Below are 19,942 nucleotides of genomic sequence, written 5' to 3'. Positions count from 1 at the left end.
CACAAGCTGTCCTGCTGATTTTGATATGACAACAATTTAAACCTTTACTAGCAGATATTTCTTTCTTTGTGTCTTAAAGGTTTAGGTTCTTTAGTGATTCCTAAACTCAATGATAATACATGAAGTGTTATCTTTCAAATATATGTACAAACACATACTTTTCTTTCCTATTTCCATTACCTTTCTTGCATATATGTAAATATTATTTACATACATATATATAAGTAATATGCATTATTATATAATGCACAAATAGACTTCAAGGCTAGAGAAGTTGCAGAATTAAAAAGAAGTAGAGAGGTAAATAAGTCACCTGCTTACATTATAGTTTTGTGATAGGTCCCTTTTTTTCTTTTAAAATAATTTAAAAATTTAGAATAGATTCAGATTTACAGAAAAATTTGAATATAGTACAGAGTCCTCATATACTCAGTTTTTTCTAACATCTTACATTAATATGGCATATTTATTACAATTAATGAATCAATAATGATACATTATTATTAACTAAGTCTGCAGCAGTATCATACTCAACAGTGGAAAACTGAAAGCTTTTCCTCTTAGATCAGGAAGGGGAAATAAAAGGATGCCCACTCACAACACTTAAACTCAACACAGTACTGGAAGTCCTAGTGACATCTGTCAGGCATAGAAAACAAATAAAAGACATTCAAATTGGAAAGGAAGAAGTAAAACTCTCTCTATTTGCAGATAACATGACATTGTATACAGAAAACCCTAAATACTGCACCAAAAAACTATTAGAACTAATAAACAAATTTAGTAAAGATCCAGGTTACAAAGTCTATATATCAAATTAGTTGTGTTTTTTATACATTAACAAATACAAGAAAGAGAAATTAAGAAAAATTTTCTATTTACTATTGCATTAAAAAGGTAAAATGCCTAGGAATAAATTTAACCAAGGACATGTAAGATTAATACACTGCAAACTATGACATTGATGAAAGAAATTGAAGACAAATAAATGAAAAAATATTCTATGTTCATGAATGGAAAGAATTAATATTGTTAAAATGTTTATACTACCTAAAGAAATCTACAGATTCAATGCAATCACTATTAAAATTCCAATGGCATTTTTCATAGAAACAGAAAAGCAATCCTAAAATTTGTATAGAATCATGAAAGATCCTGAATAGTCAAAACAATATTAAGAAAGAAAAACAAAGCTGGAGGCATCTTCCTGATTTCAAGCTATATTATAAGGCTATGGTAATTTAAAAATATGGTATTGGCACCAAAACAGACACATAGATCAATGGAACAGTATAAAGAGCCCAGAAATAAACCCATGAATATATGTTAATTTATTTATAGCAAAGAAACCTATAATATACATTTGGGAAAGGATAGTTTTATCATTAAATGAAGCTGGGAAAACTGGACAGCAAAATACAAATAAATGAAACTGGACCCTTATTGTATACCACACACTAAAGTCAATTCAAAATGGATCAAAGACTTAACACTTAATACCTAAAATAATAAAACTCCTTGATAAAAACATAAGGAATACCCTCCTTGACATCAATGTTGGGAATGATTTTTCAGATATGACTTCAAAAGCAAAGGCAAAAAATCTTAAACTAGACAAGTGGTATTATACCAAACTAAAAATTTTCTGCATAGCAAAGGAAACTGTCAACAAAATAAAAAGGCAACCTATGGTATTGAAAAATATATTTTCAAAGTTTACATCTGACAAGGGATTAATATCCAAATTTTATGAAGAACTCACCCAATTCAATAACAAAAAAAATTAGATCAAAAAATGGACAGAGGAACCAAACACACATTTTTATAAAAAAATATACAAATGACCAATGAGTACATAAAAAGGTGCTCAATATTACTAATCATCGGGGAAATGCAAATCAAACCTACAATGTGTCTGTTATTGTACAAAAGCTATCACCAAGAAGAGAAGAGAGGACAAGTGTTGATGAAGATGTGGAGAAAAGTGAGTCCTGTACACTGCTGAAGGAATGTAAATTAATTAACCATTATGGGAAACAGTATAAAGCTTCTTTAAAAAATTAAATATAAAACTATTATTGATCCACAACTTCACTCCTAGGTATATATCTAAAGGAATGAAAAACAAAGTATCGAAGAGATACACACACTTCATGTTTATTGTAGCATTATGTATATTAGCTAAGATACAAAAACAACTAAAGTGTGATATATATATACACATATATATATATAATTTTCATATATATATAATTTCAGCCATGAGAAAGAATAAAATCCTGCTATAGGCCTACACAGATAAATCTTGAGGGCATTATACTAAGTGAAATAAACCAGACAGAGAAAGACAAATATGTGGAATCTTTTTTTAAAAAAAATGTCACTCATAGAAACAGAGTATCGAAAAGTTGCTGGGGGCTGGGAGAGGGTGGGGAAAATAGGGAGAAGTTGTTAAAAGGATACAAAACTCTCAGCTATATGACTAATGACGTCTGAGGATCTAATGTATAACATTGGGACTATAGTTGATAATACTATATTATATCCTTAAAATTTGCTATGAGAGTAGAACTTAAATGTTTTCTCCAAAAAAAGAAGAAAAAAAAAGAAGAAGGAAGATAAATACATGATGGATATTAATTAACTAAATGGGAGAAATCCTTTCTCACAAAGTATATCAAATCATCATAATGTACACTTTAAATATATTACAATTTTATTTGTCAATTTTATCTCAATAAAGCTGAAAAAAGTCCTTACTTTATTTAGATATTTAAAAAATTCTTACCTAGTGTTCTTTTTTGTTCCATGATCTCATCAAGAATATTCATCATGTCTCCTTAGGTTCCTCTTGGCGGTGACAGTTTCTCAGATTTTTTTGTTTGTTTTTGATTTTGATGATCTTGACAATTTTGAGGCATACTGGTCAGTATTTTTTGTAGACTGCTCCTTAATTGTGGTTTGTCTGATATTTCTCTCGCGAGTAGACTGGGGTTATGGGTTTTGAGGGAAGAAAACCACAGAGATAAAATACCATTCTCATTATATTATATCCAGTGTACATACTATCAACAAACTTATAATTGTGATGATTGTGTCAAATACTCTAGCCTTCTGTTTTGACAAATTCTTCATAGTAGAAAATGTATGAGGAGGAGTTGCTTTGTGGAGGGAGAGAAAACTACCTACTTCTTTCTTTATATTTTGCTCTGGGCCTAAAGGCAGAAACCCAACTTCAAAAATATCCATGTAGTTCTTTCATGTTTCCATAACATTTTTTTTCCCTTATTGGACAAATCACTTGAATGTTTCTAAAAATCCATCCCTTTCACCCTAAGTTGCTGATCATGCATTGCAGAACTCAGGTTTTGAGACTGAAGATGTTTAGAAGTCAAGAACTCCTGTCCTCTGCTCATTTTGGATAAGAAGCAGCAGGTAAACAGGAATTACATCTGTCTATAATGCTTATGTTTATTATTTAATTTCTAATTATGTAGTCAGTAAGCACAAGTGAGATGAAGGTTTAAGAGAAACAGTCTTTTGTGGTCCTGGCCCATACAATGCCCAAGTCCATCCCTCTCGCTGTGCTTCTCTCATTCCTTTGAGCCTGCTGGGTCAAAGTCAAGGTTCAAGCTCTAGAAGAAGAATATGAGGTAAATTAAAAGATCTTAGAATTACTGGGATCTGTGACTGAGTATATACAAATGATACTTACTACATGGGTAGAAGACACGTAGATAAAGTCATCTAAAAAAACCAAGCTTAGTTGTCAAAACCATGTTTAGTCCACAATCCTTTTTAAAAAATCATTTGTGTGGGATTTTTCAAATCATATTTATGTGAGTATAGGTAATTAGAAAAAAAAAGAAAAACAGAAAGAAAGAAACAAACACTTCCTGTATTGACGTACCACAGTCTTTGATATAGAACTTGAGCCAGTGTCACAGGAGGGTCTGCCCCTGTGTTTATAAAAACAGAATAAAGAGGAGTAGGCAGAGGGTTATTTCTCTCTAACTAAAACCACTATTTTTAAAAAGATAAAAATAAGGGATTAATTTTAAAATAATCAGAAGTGATGGTAATGGTGTGATGATGATTATGATTTATTTTTCAGTTGCAAATGTTTGATGCATATATGTGGCTAATGATACAGAGAAATCAGGAGCACTGTGCTTAGTGAAATGGGCTTGCACCCCAGGAATAATTATTTCCTACCAAGTTGCTCCAGAAAAGGTTAATGTACGTAGGTGCTGTATTTCACCTTGGTTTATGTGTCTGATGACCAGGCAAAGATGACATAGTAAGACAATTAAGGTCTGCACTGACAATACTTCATGAAGAAAATTTTTATATGCTAGTCTCATTCACATTCTTGCACTAAAAACAAATAAACACTCTGAACAGTTGAGGTATATACCTGGAAAGGTGAGGAAAAGCTGTGGCTCTCTTCAGGCAGAGGTGCTGCCTTCATTTGAGATAATCCTAAAGTTCTCTGTGATTTGGCAAAGGAAGTTCTGAGTTTCACTTCAGTGACTGCTGTTTAAACTGCAAAGTTGATGCACAAATGATCCATAACACATTTGGCATATTAAATCATCTTCACAGTTCTAATATGCCATGAAAATCAATTTACATATAACGGAGGCACAGAAGATGGAAATCTGAGAACAGACTCCTGTTTCAAAAGGCATCAGGCACACTACTCTATGTTCTTGAAGCACCACTAACTTCTATAAATCCATTGCTGGAAAACGTAATTAAGCTGCCAGCCCCTTCTTTTTTCTCAATCATTACTTCCCCTCCTCTTCTTATATGCCATATGGAAACATAATTGTTCTCTTTTTGTTTAGAGCTGTAATGCATTTGGAATTTTTTGACCTATGATATATGTGAGATAATTATAGAATATAGTAATAGAAGATGCAGTAGACAAGGAGACAGCTGCATCAGACTCCAGACCTGACCTCTTAAACGTAGCACCTAGGTAATAGCTCAAGGCCAGGGTGTAACCAGGGGGTATAATGTGCCACCACATCATAATACTGATATCTATTGTCAGTATAGACAATAGATTCCCAAGCTACATGCTCCCAACCTACCATTCAATGAACAGCTTTGTGGTGTACAGCTAAAGAAATCACAGTATGGGAAGAGTACAAAAATTAGCTTTTGCCACACATCAAATTATATAATTTCTTTGAATTAGGTCAGTAAATGCTAAAGCATTATTTGCTCATGTCTTTTAGAAAAATAGTAAGAATGTTTTATGTTATAATTAAAATCAGTGCCCTCAACCATCAGTGTCAGTTACTTGGCACAAGGTAAAAGGACACTGTGCTTGCCAAAGTTTTGCTTTTCTCCAGAGTCTCTAGACCAAGGTTTCTCAACCTTGGCACTATTCACATTTTGGGCCAGATAATTCTTTGTTTTGGAGGATTGTCTTGTGCACTGCAGAATATTTAGCAGCATTCCTACCTCTACCAACACTCTAGCCTTTATCTGCTAGATGCCAGTAGCACCCCCCAAGATGTAACCATCATCACAAATGTCTTGAGCAAGGACACCCTCAGTTTTGAACCACAGCATGGACCTTTCATCACATATTTCCTTTTCTTCCTCTTCTTTTATGCTTAGTCTTATCTCCAACTCTAGCAATGTACACTTACTCCTACCCAGCCACAAACTTTCCCCATGCCTTCCTTGTTTTCTAAAACTGACTCTGTTTTACCAATGTCTGTGTAAACTATAATAGATTTCTTTGAGTCTCAAAAATTACATATACTAATGCAACTGGAAAATATGAAACAATGAAAAAATAGCTAAAAAACATAAGGAATTGAAATCTAGCTTTCCAAGTCTTTACATTGGGACATCAAGTCTACATTGACTGATTTTTGCTTTGAGTTAACTGTCTGGGTCAATTTGAAAGTGATATTATGGTGTCAGCTTGATTCAACCTCAAAGAATAAAGGACTAGAGTTTACATCCCCCCAAACTTTTCTTCTTGTGGAGATTTACATCTCTTTGGTATCTTATGAAAAATTATTCACCATGAACTTTCCATAACTTCTAAATATTTTCCAAACCCTCTAAGTCTCACCCTCCTTATTGTCCTCCTTATTTTCAGGGGGTAACCACATCTCTGACTTTAAAGTGTGGAAATTGACAAGAAGGTTCACACCATCTGATGTGGGCTTTCTCTTTCAATCTTCCTCTTTTCTTTGTTAAAAAAGGCTCCCCACACCCTCAGCTACATTAAATTATTTCTCAGTTTATCCCCTCAGATTCTTTTTATTATTGCCTCTGGTTTCAGTGGATGAGATATCCCCTTTTTCAAATATAATCCTTTGACCCGTGTCCATGACCTAGAGCCATTGATAATCTGCTTTCTTTGCATTTTAAATACCTTACTTTCTACTGTACCTTCCACTTTTTCTGCAGTTGCCACTGTCCACTCCACCCTTTGCCCTGTCATTATATCAAGCTTTTCTCTCAAATTTTCTCCTTCTCTCTTCTGTCTTTCCCTTTCTCCCAACAGAGTTTTCAAAAGAATAACTTATAAACTTAATTTCAGCTCTACAGCTCCCACTCTTATCATCCCTTGCAGGCTTGTTTCTCTCTGCACAAATTTGCTGAAACAATTTTTTTTTTCTGTCTCACAGAGGCAGTTCAATCATTAGATCCATTTGATTTTGGAATCCTGACTTTTGAGAATTTGACACTGGTCACTCCCTGGATTTTCAGTCTTTCCTAGCTCAAGCAATGGAGCTGTTGTTTTATGATGCTACCAGGCCTTTTGTTATAAATACTAATGCCAATCTTGAAGGAAGCATAACATGGGAGGAAGGACATGAGAGTAGAACATTTTAGTCAACAGGAGTCTATTATATAGACATAACAAGCATGCATTTAGAGAGAGTGAGAGTTGGGGGAGAAATTGATAGACCATTCCTGTTTAATGCCTAAAACTGAAATGTGAAAAAATAATATAATATGCTATTTATTTATTTATTTTTGGTGTGTGCAATTTATTTTTTTTATTTTTTAAATTTAATCTTTATTATACTTTCTACATATCTTCTAGTCCTTGTATACTTCCCACCCCCCAGCAATCAACACACTGATGTCCTTGTTCATGAGTACTTTTGTCTTTTTGCTCAATACCTCCAGAATTTTATAGAAAAAATACAGAAAGAATAGGTTAAAAGATTGAAATTAGCTCTGGGTAAAGGGAAATGGAAGGATCTTATGGAACTGTGCTTAACTTTAAGAAGTGTTTAGAAATGATCAACCCTTTAAACTATGCATATATGAATAAAATCCAAATACCCATAGTCCCATCAACATAAATAGTTAACCATAAGAAAGAGAAGAGAATGCAGAATATAACAGGAATAGCTTCCTGCCATGTGGAAGACAATGGCGCCCTTTCTGGGCCAGCTGCAGAAGTCTGAAAAGGAAGAAAGAGAACAGATGAATTAAGACGCCATTCTGGCTCTGACTCTCTGGCTCACTCCATAAATTTGATATCAAGGGGCAGATAGAAACCATTAGATGGCTTAGGAGTCTCAGTACTAAGGGAGAATATGTCTCATTTCCCACTGAGAACTTTGAGTGCCTCTCTTCAACCTTGGCAGTCACACAGAACAGAAATGGTGTGTGAGGCAGAGAGCAGGGCCTTGAGATATTCTCTACCCCCTCAGTTATTACAGGCTCTTGTAATACTTCCCTAGACCCCTGCTCTGGGCCTTACATTTGAAGGGGTACACATTGGCTTTTCTCTTACCAGGTCCTAGCCTACAAGCTAAAAGAACATAGTACCAAAGAATTTGCCCACCAAGAACTAACTCGACACCTCCTGTTCTAGACCATAGTCTGACCCCCTGGGATCCTCAAAATTCTGTCAAGATTGTCCTTAATCTGCACCCAAGATTTGCATGTTTTCTCCTGGGTCTAGTCTCTGGAGGGTAAGCCATACCACCAATGTGTGCACTCAGAGGGCTGAATGGTGGCAAGAAGTGGTTATTTGTGTTTGTGTGTGTGTGGGAGGGGGGATGCACTAGGTTAGGGTATAGATGGGAGCTTAAATGTGTAGCCTGGGATTTCCACGCAGATGTGTTCAAGGTCATGTGAAAGTAGCTCATGTGAGAACGAAGATAAAAAATGGGCCACAAACTGGGCTTACTTTCCCTTTGTTAACCAGATTTCAGTGTGAAACTACAAGTAGTCTAATACTTCTAACTTCAAATGACCTAAGTCAGATGTAGGGGTAAAGGTCAAGAAGGAACAGTTATAGCAATGCAGCAGCAACAGCAGCAAATGTAGCAGAGACAGAGGCCAACAACAACCATAAGCCACACAGCAAGAGACATTTTAGCTATCTAATAAGAATTTGGAAGAAAAAACACATGCACAACCCACATAGATATTAGATACACTCCTCTTGTATCTTGTAGGCTGAAGAAAGGACAAGAAAATTGTTTGAAACATTAGAACAGCCATCCTAAGGAGATTACACTATGAATTGAGTAAGTTTAAATCCTGAATAAGCATGAATTTTTTTTCTCAAAGAGAATATTTTAAACAGGATATGACTGGATAAACTACCTTAAAGGTGTGTGTGCGTGCATGCATGTATGTGTGTGTGTGTGTGTGTGTGTGTGTGTGCTTGTTAGTGATCAAAGAGATTCAGAAGCAAGCTTAGGTCAGCTATGGAAAAGTGTACCTGTTACATTTCTGCACATCTGGTTAATTAATGCAAATGAACTAGTAATGTACTGAAGCTAAAGATGAAACTGTGAGAAAATGTGTTAAAAACATCACCTAGATGGTTATTTAACTTACTTGGAGTAATAGTAGATGTTAGAAAGTTGACAAATTGAAAGAAAATTATGTGGTCCAGGTGCCCAAACTGGAGGTTAGAAAAAGACATTCACAAGGCCAACAGCAAGTTGACATCAGCTCCAGAGGGCAGATTTTGACATGTAGAGTAATAATGGTGGAAGGAGGAGAAACCAGCACTCCTCTTCATTGAAAAGATCTGCATGGGAAATGCTTGCTTTGGGGACTGTTTGATTTCAATTAAGGCAAGAAGGTTGCAGAAAAATTCTGTGAAGAGATTCACAATGAAGGGATTTTATATCCCAGAATAGGGAATGCAGAGGCCACAACTAAAAAGACAGAGAGAAATAGGCAGAGTAAAGTTTGGAACTGAAAGTAGGGGAGAGGGTAGATGGTCAAAGGAACTTGAATGTCGGGTAGAGAGTGAGAATAAACAGGGGTGTGAGGTCTGGTAGGATTAGCTGTTCTCCAGATTCCAAGTGGAGCAGAAGTACAAAGTGGTTTTCTACCAGTGTTGGCTCAAGCTTCCATGGTGTTGGCAGAGGCTTTATATTAGCAAATTGTGAGCGTGTGTGTGTGCGCGCGCGCGTGCACCCGTTTTTAACTCTCTAAACAGAATCTTGGTGGGAAGGTCTGGTGGTGCCTCTGAAGAGATCCCAGTTTAGACATGTGCATATAAGAAAGAGTGAGTGTTCCTGAGTGATGGGATGCTTCTCATTCTCAAAGCCACCGATGGTCTGACTTTGTAGCCCTTTTGAATAAGTTCTAGCCAGAGTGGAAGGATACATCTTACTTCCAACCCACCTTTTAAACTAATATTGTGGCTGCTCAAGGTTGTGACCGAGGCCCTTCCAAAGAATGCCTAATCTCCATGCTTAGTCCTTCTCATTTTTGAAGTCTGAGCTAAAATGTAAGCTCCTTGGTGGAACTACTACTAACTGAATCACTTTAACTAAAGTCAGAGGATGTAGCCGCAGAAAAGAGTTCTCTGTAACAGATGGGATTGTAAGTACTACACAGACTCTTTTGAATTTTGCTTATATTCACACTTCCTCAGTTTTACTTTACACTCTCCTTTTTCTAAGCAGGCCTGAGGATGTAGGATATTGGTTAGTAGGTGAGAGAAAGAATGAGTGATAGAGATAGAGACACAGAGAGAGCAGGGGAGAGCATTTATCTTAAGAGCAACCATAGAGAAACAACTATATTCCTGGTTTGGAACTGTGACTGAAAAAGGTTATATTCAGCCCTACCAATCCCACAGAAACCATGGATGCTCTAGACGAAAAAACGACTCCTTTGTTCTGCAGGGTAACTCAATTTGAAATAAATATACATAGATTTAAAATAACAAATTAATTTGAATTCTGTCAGTGGAACTACTTTGATGGAAATTTTCCTAAAAAAGTAATGAATAATTTCTTACTGCATTTAATCAGTCAATCAGACACCCCCATGCTGATTGCTTAATGAACTGGAATTTTAATGCAAAAATTTGTGATTATCAACAATTCTTCTGGACCCCTCCCCCTCCCCATAGAACCCTGACACTTTGTGCTTATAATTCTTAACAAATTAGTTAATCTTTTGTTCACTATATAACAGAATTTGTTAATCAAAGCTGAATTCCTCGCCAAATATCTCAGAGCAGCTTGCAGAGCACTCAGTCAAGCAGATAAGAACAAGTTGATGACTAACCAAGTGGTTCTTATTTCACTATCAGGAAAAAAATAATAATGCAACTAGCTGAATGAAAAGAAAATAAAAGGCCAGGGCCTGTTACAGAACTCTCAAGGCAAAGACTAAGGAAAGGAAGAAACCCAGTGGAATGGGCTCATACTATCCCCATGTGCTATTTCACTAAAATTCTAAGGGAGAATCTTCTCCATGGGAAAACACTGGTCCAATTTGGGCTAGGTAGGTGACACAAGGTGGGCAGTTCTGGGAAGAACTTAGTGATTTGTCATTGCTTTTTTCATAATAAACAGAAGTTCAGTCTGCCTTAATAGACTGTGCTATTTATACCTTACTCTCAGAGCTCTTTGCTCTGACTTCCATCTCCTGGGTGGAATTCAAGTGTGGAATAAAACAGAGGAAGTGTGGATCTGAGCTGAAGTCAGTTAGTATGGGGGCCTAAGTGGCACAGGCATGAAATTGTTTATGGAAGGTCCCACACAGATATAATTTGTCTTCTAGTGAAAGTATATGTTAACTCTATGATTGATTATTTATAAAATCAGAGTCAGTTTCATGAAGTGAAAGAATCTTCATGAACGAATCCTGACCATGCCTCATTTTATCTGGGTATTTGTAAGGTTTATGATTGTCTGGCCACTATGCTGTACCCCTGAAACTAATATAAAGTAATATTGAATGTAAATTGTAATTGAAAAATAGAAAAGCAAACTCTAATAATGGAATACATGAACCTATACATCAAATTGATAATACAACTAAGCATGTTAAAAATAAATAATTCAAGTGACTCTCAAAAAAAGTAATAAGCATGATTCTTTCATAACCCATTTATATTACTTAGAATGATTTTACTCTGGAAAATAATAGCACTTATTTTATGGGATTGAGATATCATTGAGCTGACAGTCGTAAAGGATGTGAAATTGTGCCTAGTTCCCAAAAGTACTTGATAAACATTAGCTATTATCATTATCACTTTAGATGGTAAATAATTCTCTTCACATGAAAGAAGAACTTGAATTTCAGAACATTTTAGTGCCTCGCACAAGATACAAATTAAAACAGCAGATTGAGAGTGCTAATTTAATTTGTATGCCAGGTCTAGAAATTAATTATCTGAACTGTTGGCCTACTCTTGAATATATTTTCAAACTCATAAATACAAAGCCACAATTGAAATAGACTCATTTGTTGGTGTTCAGAAGAGACATTGAACAAAATGTTGTCAAATCACACTTTACAATAAATGCTGCTGCAGTAGGAACAAAACTTGAGACTTAGGCTGTTCACCTTCATAATTCAAACCTTTTGCTGATAACTGAAGATTTTGCAAGTAAGGGCCTGTTTGCATAAGCAACCAAAGACGAGCAAGAAGAGGAATTCGTTGTGAGAAAACAGAGATTCAAGGCGCACAAAACTAGTTTCATAATTAGTTGCCAGAGGAGAGGGGAAATTTTTGAGTAGCCTGATTAATGGCGTTCAGGCAGCCTTACAGATTGGACGCCCTGCCTCAGCAATCCTGTGTCCAAGGTAAGAGAGGAAAAAATAATAAAATCCCAGAGTCAGAAAAATCTTTATGAGATATTGAGTATACAGACTAGTCATGGATGTTCAGTAATAGAATATAGTATTTATAGAGTGTAACCAATGTAGAGTGGGAGGTGTTTTTCACATTGGAAGAGGCAGCTGTAGAACAAGTTGGCATTCAGCAAAAAAAGAAGAGAAGCCTAAAGATGTTGGAGGAGCATCAGGAGAGGCCCTGGACAGGAAGCCTCAATTGTCCTCACCATCAGGATAGCAAATTGGGAGACTGGGTTCTATGAAGATCACGTTCCAAGACTGAGGGGAAATATAGATGCCTCATGGTAAGCAGGATGGCTGAATTTAGGAGCACACATAAAATGGGGGCTTCTTTAACAAATTAGAGGCATTTGCAGGGGATTGAAGTTTCTGTAACTCAGTAGGTGAGAGATGAACCAAATTCTATTTAAATGTTATCACTGTAATTCAAATTTTTCCCATAGACTGTAGATACACAAATTAATTCTTATATTAACTTATTGAGCAGAACTGTGTTAGTAACTATGAATAAGAGAGGGAATAGAATAATTACAGTTATTGTTCTCAAGGGCTTATAGCTTTGTGGAGACATGTAAGCTCCAAGAGGTCAGGTAGTATATATATTTTATTCATTTTTATACTCTAAAATTAAAAAGGAGTACCTGGGATGGAAGAGGCAATTATCAAATACTAATAAAGATAATTTGTAAATGACTCCAGTTAAATAAGAAATTTAAAATGTGATACCTATTGTACTTCTAGGTATGTACCCAAGAGGATTGAAAGCATATGTACAAATAAAAACTTATATTCAAATGTTCATAGCAACATTCTTCATAATAGCTGAAAAGTAGAAAAACCCAAATGTCCATCAATTGATGAGTTGATAATAAAGTGTAGTATATAACCACAATGGAATATTATTCAGCCACAAAAAGGAATGAAGTACTGATTCATGCTACAATATGAATGAACACTGGAAACATGCTAAGTGAAAGAAGCCAGTCACAAAAGACTACATATAGTATGATTCTACTTATATTAAATCCAGAATATACAAATTTATAGGCATATGTACAAATAAAAACTTATATTCAAATGTTCATAGCAACATTCTTCATAATAGCTGAAAAGTAGAAATATAGATTCGTGATTCACAAAATCTGGGGAAGGAAGAATAGGAAGTGATTTCTAATGAGGATGAGGTTTCTTTTTGGGTTGATGGAAATGTTCCAAAATTTATCGTGGTAATAACGGTTGCACAACTCTGTGAATATACCAAAAATCATTGAATTGTACATTTTTAATGAATGGATTTTATGGTATGAGAATTATGAATTATATGTAAATAAAGTTAACTTTAACCTCCATCCATCCTCCCATCTCGAGAATGTTTGATATGAACTTTGCTACAGATGCTAAATGAAAGAAAAATCTCATTCAAAAACACTGTTTTCTCAGATCATTCTTTCTCACATCTAGAGTCTCATAGCCTCTATCAGCAGACTCAGTCCTGCCCCAGAATCTGAAATCAATCTTGATCTTTATCAGCCATAGATTGGTGGAGGGCAAATGGCCAAGCATAGGCACCAGCAAAGTCGAATAGTGCTACAGGGCATGACAAGAAGGAGTGATAAGTGGGGGTCAGCCCCTGGGAAGTCTGTCCGGGGCCCAATCACTATTGTACCTGCTGTCTTCTCAACTTCCTCAGTCCCAAGGCACAGGTTCCAGATCATCCAAACGACAATTTTCCTGGTACAACTAATTTCTTTTATACCTAAATGTGTCATCAGAATAATGTTGGTTTTAACAAAAATTTATGCTTTTTTATTAAATTTCTCCTGTGTGTTTTTTTTTTTTAGAGATTCAAAGCTATACATGTATTGTCAACATTGAGGACTTACTCCATGATAAGTATTGTCATAGGTGCTAGATATGCAAAGCTAAAAAGTAAAGCTCCTACTTTAAATGATGATGATGATAATAAAAAATATATTTACATATTTACTAAATGCAGTTATCAGACCAAGTAGTAGAACTTCATTCACTTATTTTTTTTACAACAACCCTATATTGTATGTGGATTCTAATATCTGCATTTTAAAGATGGCAAAAATGAAACCCAGGGAGTAACATGCTCAGGATTCAAATCTTAATCTATCTAATTCTTCATACCAGCTCTTAATCAGCATCTTACACTGTTCAGAGAACCTAGATTCTAATGAGAATCCCAAATATTGTGTTCAGATATCACAAAACAATCTTGGATTATAACAGCATTCAGTTTTAAAATATTTTTTGATAGAACTATGAACAAGTTTCCTACTTCTGATCCTAAAATGGTCCATTCTGGGTCAGGACTACAGTTTCACAAGATAGTGGCAGAGACCAGAGGTGTTCCTAAGGCAGGGAGGAGCAGGTACATCCTAGATATCTAAAGAGGCTCACAGGAGCACAGCCCAAGGAGTTTAGGTTCAAAAATATGAATGAGGACTCCAGAGGCTAAATTACTCCAGAAGCCAGTCTGAACTGCAGCATTTCTCCATGTAGGCAGGGATTCTGAGTAGCAGACCTGGGAACCAAGGTTAAAAATGAGCATGATGGTGATCCAGAAGCTCTGCAATGTGAACCACCCTTCAGAATTTCTTCCCAAACCCAGTCTGATCATGGTGAGGAAAGCTTCGGGTGAAGACAAGCAAGCCAATTGATTGCAGTGGGGAAGTGAAGGGAGCAATTATTTCTAGCAAACTGTGTATATGCTACAATTTAATAATAAAGCCTCACATGGAGACTAACCTATGTATGAAACCAGGAAATTGGATTCCACTTACTGATCCTTTTTGACCTAACCCCCAAAAAGGAAGAAAAATAAACATTAAAAGAAACAGAAAAACATTAACATGAGCTAAACAACATCAGGAATATTATAGAATATTCAAGAGCAGAAATAGGAAGCAGTCTTGAAATTCATGCGGAGCAGTGCCTCACCACTTCGGTACATTGCATTTTCCAAAAGATGGCTACAATGATGTTTTCCACTCCACAAATTCTTCTGGAGCCTTGCTACTCCTTTGTTATGAGTTGCTATTGAAGTCCCTCCCCCACCCTACCACCACCCCTCCCCCCCACCTCCCAGGATCTGAGTGAGCTTGTTACTTCTCTGTGACCAATAGATTGTGGCAGAAGTAATGTGTGATCCAGGAGGTTAGGTTACAAAGGACAATGTGGCCTTTATTTTGTTAGCTAGAGTGTTCACTTTTTAGATCCCTGAGATGTAAGAATACAACTGTCCCAAGACTGCCATTCTGGAGAACTACATGTAAACATTCTGATCAACAGTCCAGTTCAGCTCCGGACAAGATTATGTTTCAACTGTCAGTCCTGTGAGTGCACCATCTTGGACATGCAGGCCAGTTTAGCCTTCACATGACCACATCCATAACCAACATATGAATGTCCTTTCATGAGAAACTCTGAGTAAGAACTGCCCAGCCAAAAACTTACAAATTCCTGGTTCCCACAATTGTAAACAAAATAATACCGTCACTTTAAAATGCTAAATTTGGGGGTAAGTGGTCATGTAGCAATAATAACCTGAACGCTACAGAAGAGAGAACAATCACTGAGTTTTCAAGATACATTCCAAGACACATCCCTCCCATGGCAGCCATAAGAATAAAGATGACTGCTGACACATGGCAGAGGGACCTCAATGTGGGGAGGAAGAGCCTGAGTTCCACAAGAGGTCAGCTTAGGGTAACAGTAAGATAATCTTTCTGTAAAAACTCATTAAGTATTCACAACATGATTAAACTTTGTGAGACCTCCAAAATAGTTGATTAAAATTATTTTTTCTCAAGCTCAATTTTTTACCTAAACAAATACACTCTCCCTGACTTCAGTTCCACAATGTAAATAAACCTCCAAGATAGGAACATGGATATTGTCTCAGTGATATGATCAGTGAGTCAGATGGGATATAATATTTGTGTATTTATTCTCGACTCGTAGCCACATGTCAGTGGAGACTCCAAAAATGAACGGTAAACAGAAATCCTCTATTCCCTCTGCTGTGGTGATAAGTCTACTAGTTACAGAAAGGCATATTTAAAGTAATTGCCTTTAAACTATAGGTGGTTATTCAGCAAGTGATGAATCAAGATTCTTAATTCTATTACCTCTTCCCTTTCACCTATTCTCATGATTAGAATTTTTGGAAATGATGCACTTTCTCCCTGCCTCAACTTCTCTTCTAGCTAAAGACTCTCATAAAACAAGCCATCTATAAAATTCTCAGGAGAAAAGAGAGTGATTTCAACTATAATCTTCTCACCTACTCAGCACACACTCAACCAGCAAATTGACTCTCCTTTTGGCATTTGGAGGGTTCTGGTGTATTCCTTACTCTCAATATGCTATCAACATAAGAGAAACTGAGATAGGAAAAAATTATTTTGTGAGCTTCCTCCTGCATCTGTTTTAAAATTTTCTGGGGTTGGTGGAAATCTGTAGAACCTTGAAAATCTGTACAAGGATTCATGTTGGCTGTACTTTACTGGGAAACCTGAAAAAAAACAAACCTATGACAACTTGCTACTACAGAGCAATGAGATGCTATCATGCCTCAACATGTGAGCTCAGGAATCTCAAACTGAAACAGGTATTCTGCCTCCAATTTACCATAGCTCTCTGCCCATACCACTGTCTTCCTACTTACCACCTTATATTTCTATTTTCCAGTTGGGCCCTTTTCCCTACTTCTTATATGTCTTTGTATCCTTAGTGCCTAGAACTGGATCAGGATATAAGAACTTAATAGGCTTTTGATAAATTAACACCATTTTAACATATTAAAAAAAGAAGTCATGAAATTGAATGATGCTTGGGAAGCATACACTTAGGGGTCCATAGAGAGGCCCAGAGATCTTACACCAAAGTTTAGTTTCCTTGCATTTTATTTGGCCATGTCCTCAAATCTCCTCACAAGTAGATGGAATAATAATAATGGTACCTGATATTTTTATGGTACTTTTTTGTGTTTATCATATTGATTTTTATGCAATCTTTTAAGATACTATTTGGCAAACCTGATTATTGTCATTTTAAAGATTAAGAAACTGAAATTCAAGTAGGTAAAATTATTTGCCTAGTTCCACAGAAATAAAATGACAAAAACAGCACAAAAATCTAAAGAATCTGGGCCTCCTGTCTTAATTCAGGGTTCTCTTCAGTACAGCCCACTGTAGAATCTGGAAAGAGTAGAAATCATTGTTTACACACAAAAAAAATTCATTTTGGATCCTGATCAAAATTTGATGTTGTGGGTTTCTGCAATCCACCTTAGCTGAGAGGGAGTCATTTTTCATTTTGGGGCCAGCACTTTAGTAGTTGAAAGCAGTCTGTGCATTCATTTGAAATGAAGGATGAGAAGTTCCCTGAAAAGGTTTGAAGTCTTAATTCAATTGAGGTTGGCACAGTAAATTCTAGGATGCATCCAAATCCATTACTAAGACTTCCACTGCCAGCAGATTTGCAAAACTAGATGTGAAATTGCATCAAGATTTTTTTTTTTTTTTTGCTATGTGTTTTAAAGGAAGTGATACAGATCTCCTTTTTTTCGCATGAAAACCAATGCATGTTTACTCAATGATGGTCTCCCTTACGAGTAATACAAATGAAATATCCAACTTTCACCCTTGTAGTGTACATAGAAAGCCTTCTTGAATCTCAATGCTGAAATGGGATGCTTACATGGGTCTGGCAGTAAGCAGTGGGGACTAGAAGATTCCATCAGTCCATACACCCATGGTCATTCTACATTCTTCTGGCCTTTGACAAGGAATTATAAACATGAGGAGAAAAAAATGGAATTTTTGTTGCTGCTTCCTAAAACCAACCTTTTAGAATTATGAGGACCTTTTAAACTAAATATTTTGGCCACAACTCTTTTTGCTACATTCATGCAAATATAACCTAATTCTGACCCTCTCGTTTTTTTCTCCTAGTTTTCTGAGACCCAAGATCCCAAGGGAAGGCTAAATACACTGGTTAGAGTCTTATTTTTAGGTATTCTGGAAAAAAAAGTATATGAAATAATTTTTTATCAGAATGATTATGGCTTCAAGTAACAGAAAACTGTGATTCAACTTACTTAAATAATGTGAATATTAATTACCTCTTATAGTAGGTCCAGAGATTAGGCATAGTGCAGTCAGGGCCAGTGCTGAACTCTTCTGTGCCTTGAATTCTCTTATAACTGGCTCTTGTCAGTGGTCAAGATGGTTGTACTAAGTCTAGCTGACATATCCAGAAGTAACAATGACCAGGAGAAGAAAAATAGGACCACTTTTTCCGGGTACTGATTTCAGGAGGAAAAAACATTGCCTAGCAGATGTTTGGCTCATTTGCCAGACACATGTCACATAGTCATGTTAAACCAATCATTGGCAAAAGCATTGGAATCATCATGTTTCTTTCAGATCTACTAGGAACTACCCCCTGAGACTTGGATTGAAGTTAGTTTTCTTCAAGTGTGCAACCACAGAGAAAGGTGGATTCAGTGTGTCTGGAGGAAGAACGAAGTTGGTGTAGTGAAAACTGGGGAAATCAATTGATGTTGGTCAGGCAACCAACAGTATTTGGGACAAGGTTTTTTCAGCATATTTGGTATTTTTTTATTCTTACAAATTCCAGCTTTGTCAATTCCTTTGTTACTCTTAATTATTGAGTGTTTACTATGAGTTTTACTAGGATTGAGGGTAGTAAGATGTAAAAAAGTAATATTTCTGCTTTAGAAAAAACCATTCTTTTTTATCCTAAGAAAGGGTGATTTTTTTTAAAGGAAACTGAAAATGTCTACCTTCCAATATTGAAAAAAAAAATAAGCCTTAAAGATCTGCTATTTGATCAACTAACAAAGATAAATTATAAAACTTCTATACAAAATAATAAGGGAGCAAAAGACTAAAATTTTACCTATTTTCATAAGCAAATCATTTAGTATAAAGGCAAATGGATAGAAGGAGGAAAAATTAACACTAAGTTTCCACTGGCCACATATGAGGCCTATTGTATTATAAAACTAAAGAGAGTTGAGTTTTTTAATTGAAAACAAGATAAGTAATTATCTTCAATTCTTATTCTAAGAAGATAGTAATTAGAGTAGATCCCCACTCCCAGGTCAATACTCCCAGCTCACAACCTGGAAGAACTCCCCAGTTTGATGTTAACAGGATAAATAGAACAATATATTCCCATGTCTGTGGGGAAGGCAAAGAGATGAATGGAGATCTTACTTCTATAATTGCTGCCTTCAGAGGATAGGAACTCGTTGTTGGCAGCCGTCCGTCTCGAGAGACAATGGTGTAGCTTCTTAAGAGTCTATCTGCACCACCGAGAATGGCTGTGCAGTCCGACTCGGGAGTGACACGGTATCTGTCTCCTCCCGTGTTGAATCGACATCTTGCGATGACGCTGGAGTGTCCTCTCCAGTGAAGCTGAAGCTACAGAGCCTGGGCAGGGTGATATGGAGGGTCTGCTGTTGCCCATGCAGCAGACCCCCCCTCTCTTCGCAGCTGAAGGGTCCAAGGGAAAGACGGAGTCAATACAGCTTGGCTTCAGGTGCGCCGCAGGAGTTGCCGGTGTTGACTACAATGTCAAACCGCCTTAGGGACTCCGGCTCCGGATTTTCTGTCGTGGTTTACTCCCTTAGCCTTTCCCCTGAAGAGGTATGCCGCAAGGCAGCGGAGGTTTTTTGGAGTCAGAGTTTTCCTTCTCTGGGATAGGAACTACAGGTATTCTAATAAGAGATCCCACTATTGAAACCTATAATCCCCTCAAGTAT

This window comes from Furipterus horrens, unplaced genomic scaffold, assembly GCF_987537825.1.
Source record: "Furipterus horrens unplaced genomic scaffold, mFurHor1.1.pri manual_scaffold_1, whole genome shotgun sequence".
Taxonomy (NCBI): domain Eukaryota; kingdom Metazoa; phylum Chordata; class Mammalia; order Chiroptera; family Furipteridae; genus Furipterus; species Furipterus horrens.
This window is presented reverse-complemented; position numbering follows the sequence as displayed.